This window comes from Colobus angolensis, unplaced genomic scaffold, assembly GCF_000951035.1.
Source record: "Colobus angolensis palliatus isolate OR3802 unplaced genomic scaffold, Cang.pa_1.0 Scaffold352, whole genome shotgun sequence".
Taxonomy (NCBI): domain Eukaryota; kingdom Metazoa; phylum Chordata; class Mammalia; order Primates; family Cercopithecidae; genus Colobus; species Colobus angolensis.
The window spans coordinates 572323-576023 of NW_012116844.1; the positions used below are offsets into that span (position 1 = coordinate 572323).

General features: G+C 35.2%; 1 protein-coding gene across 1 annotated transcript in view; it reads right to left on the bottom strand.

Moving 5' to 3' along the window:
* ARHGAP12 (Rho GTPase activating protein 12) overlaps positions 1 to 3701 on the bottom strand; it is a 118043-nt gene that overhangs the window by 49475 nt on the left and 64867 nt on the right. The window lies entirely within an intron of this gene.

Below are 3701 nucleotides of genomic sequence, written 5' to 3' on the forward strand. Positions count from 1 at the left end.
AAAGGTGGGGAGGGGGAGAAGAAAATAAAATAATATGGGTATACATGATAAACTGCAGACCCATGAGAGAAGCAAATTAGAAGACTGGGAAAATTTAGAAACTTTTGATGCCTATTGACAAGAGGGACCATAATATGACTAAATGGCAATTTGCTTTCTGCACTTAAAAGTCATTCATTTAAGAATCATTTATTAGGTTAGCACTCATGTGCAAATAACCCTTCCTATCACTTCTAGGTAAAATAGTTTCAGCAAGTAAAACTTACTCATTCATACTGTATTTTCTATCATCATAATTTGGTCTGAAACACTAAGATGGGTAGATTCTCAACACTGCAGTTAAAGATATTAAGATTCTAATATTAATATGTTCACAAAAACATAGCTTTACAGAAGCACTGCATAAAGTGAATTATATATGTTTTACAACAGAAACATTTTTTAAACACTGAAAACCTAATTCAAAAATCAGGAGTTTATTTTTATTTAATTGAAGCAACTTAAAATGCAAGCTCACAGACAAGAAGAGTGCAGTAGAACTTTTAGAAACAAAAATGGCAATCAAATTAGTAAAATTAATTTAAGAAACAAAATCACAGAATCAATTTTTCAAAGATACGACTTTCTAGCTAACAAAATTCTCATCATAATTTTCCAACTTTTGCACAGTAAATATGATGTTCTCTTCTACCATGAAAAGTAACCTCCAATATCTTTATATGCTTTATATTATACTACAGAACCAGGCTTTAAGATCTGGATATCCTCTACTGAAAAATAGTTGTTTAATGGCAGTTAAGTAAAAGTTAAGATAATTTTTGGCAAGCATTGTATAGATGTTAACTATTCTATACCTAATAACTTAATTCAAAGGTGTAACCGATTCAGTAACTTTGGGATATATTCTGCAACAAATGTATCCTAGTACAAATATGAGGGGGCTATGACAGATGTTCCATTTATAGAAGAATGGCAGGTAGGTATCCCAATTGATATCTGAACAGAAACAGTTAAAAATGTTACATAAAATGTTTTTTTAAATAATCTATGAACAAAAGGCTAATTAAGAAATACTCAGAGGTCAAAAGCTAAGTGGAAACAAGAATCAACAGAGTTAAGCAGAAGAAAAAAAGACCAGCTTTCTTCTTGAAGGCATTTGACAGACCCCAAACTAAAATGTTACTGTTCAAGACCATGCAGGAGTGTTAGAGAACTGAACTCAGGATTACGAAAAGCAGGAAGTCTAAAAGACTGTCCCACAATACAGAGCTGGGAACGCCAAAGAATTATACTCACAAATTATGGGTGAACCATAAACAAATCTTGCCCCTTTATTTCACACTAGGAAAATCATAGAAATTTTCCCCAATAATTGGGGAAAATAAGGGGATTCTCTAGCCACAAAAGTCTTCATGAAATCCAAATTACTATTAATACTACCTGGGTGGCTTGTAAAAACTAAAGCTAAAGATGTACTTTTAAATACTCATAGTTTCCCTAGGCATCCATCAGAAGAGACTTACCTTTGAAGGAACCTACCTTCAACCCCAGCATTAAAGACTTCCTACTTACAAATTTCCAACAACTATAACCTCACATTAAAACAGATACACTCTCAAAACACCCTGAGTAAGAGTCAGCAGAAAAACAGTATAATCAGACTCTCTAAAACTTTATGTACAGAAATTAACAAAAATAAAATAGAAAACAAGACTAGAGAGATACAACAAATAAATGCAATATATAATCTTCACTGGATCCTTCACAGCAGGGAAAAAAACTATAAAGAATATTACTTGACAACTGAGAAACAATGAATACTAATCATGTAGGAAATAACATACTAATATGATATGTCTTGGGTATGATAAATGATTTGTGGTTTTGCCAGAACATGTCCTTATACTTATGGAATAAAATATATTATCTGCTTCAAAACACTCATACACACACATGTGTATGTGTGTTTGGGTAGATGAAGGGAGACAGAGAAATAAAACAAACGTGGCAAAATTTTAACCACTGGTAAATCTAGATGAATGGTACATGGCATATAATGTTCACTGTACTGCTCTTTTAAATTTTTGAAGATTTAAAACTTTTCAAAGCAGTGATACCACGAAACTCCCCTAAACAAATACTTTTTAAAATTCAAGGATTGACTTAACATCAAATGAAGGTATAGACAAAGAGAAAAATACCAAACAGAAGCTGGATCTTGAAATACTGAAAATAAACAGAGAGACATGGATGAACAGCGTGAGATTAAACATTCATTTAATCAAGGTTCCAGAGTAAGAAGAAAGAGAATATGGGGGCAAGCCTATATACAGTTATAGCTAGGAACTTTCCAGAATTGATCAAAGACAGGACTCCTCAAATTCAGAAATCCCAACAAAGCCCTCACAGAAAATAAAAATACCTTTACCCAACTACATCACAGTAAAAATATAGACACATGATCTTTAAAGCTGCCAACAAAAAGAGACAAACTATGCTTAAAGAAAAGACAATCAGATTGACATCCGATTTTTCAGCATCAACAATGGAAGCCAGAGAATGTGAGAATAAAATCTTTAATGAACAAGGAAAAACAAACAAGTAAATAGTCAACTTAGAACTATATATTCATGTTCTTCAAAAGTAAAAGTAAAATAAATTTTCAGACAAAAATTAAGATTCTATTACTAACAGACCCTCATGAAGGAATTTAAAAGCATGTAATTATGGCTGGGCACAGTGGCTCATGCCTGTAATCCCAGTACTTTGGGAGGCCAAGGTGCAAGGATCACTTGAGCCCAGGAGTTCAAGACCAGCCTGGTCAACACAGTGACATCCCATATCTACAAAAAATTTAAAAATTAGCCAGGCATGGTGGCTCATGCTTGTAGTCCCAGCTACCTGGGAGTCTGAGGCAGGAGGACGGCTGAGCGCAGGAGTTTGAGGCTGCAGTAAGCTATGACCACAGCATTGTACTCCAGCCTGGGCAAGAGAGCAAAACCCTGTCTCCTACCAAAAGAGGTTCATATTTATAACAGAAGAAGAAAATGTGAAAAGACAAAGTGGTAAAAATTAGGATTAATTTTAAGAGTCATGTACAACAACAACAAGGGGGCTAAAAATAGAAATATAACATATGACAGCAACAGCACAACAGCACACATAGATCCTGTATGACTTTATGGAACAAGAATATAGTGATTAACTTCATGCACAGACTAACTACGCATGCTAAAGCTGGACATGGTGGTCCATACTTGTAGTCCCAGCTACTGGGGAAGCTGAGGTGAAAGGGCTGCTTGAGCCAGGAGTTTGAGCGTTGAATCTATCCTGGGCAACATTAACAAGATGCTGTCTCAGCAGCACCTCCAGCGTCTACCCACTAGATGTCAGTAGCATGTTCCCCATTGTGACAACCAAAAAAATCTTTGGACTTTACCAAATGTCCCTGGAAGGCAAAATCAGCCCTATTATGAATGATTGTTCTAGGGTAACCACTAAAATAATAAGCTTCTGTGTTAAGACAGAAGAGCCAACAGGTGCTCCCTCCCAAACCCCACTAAAATCACAACAGCGAAATATGCTTAAAATGACGTAAACCCACAACAACAGGGAGAACAGTGAAGCAGATGAACAAAAAAACTCAATTATCTACACAGAAGAAAGTAGAATCTAAACCAGTATGGTGCAGACAAAGGGCG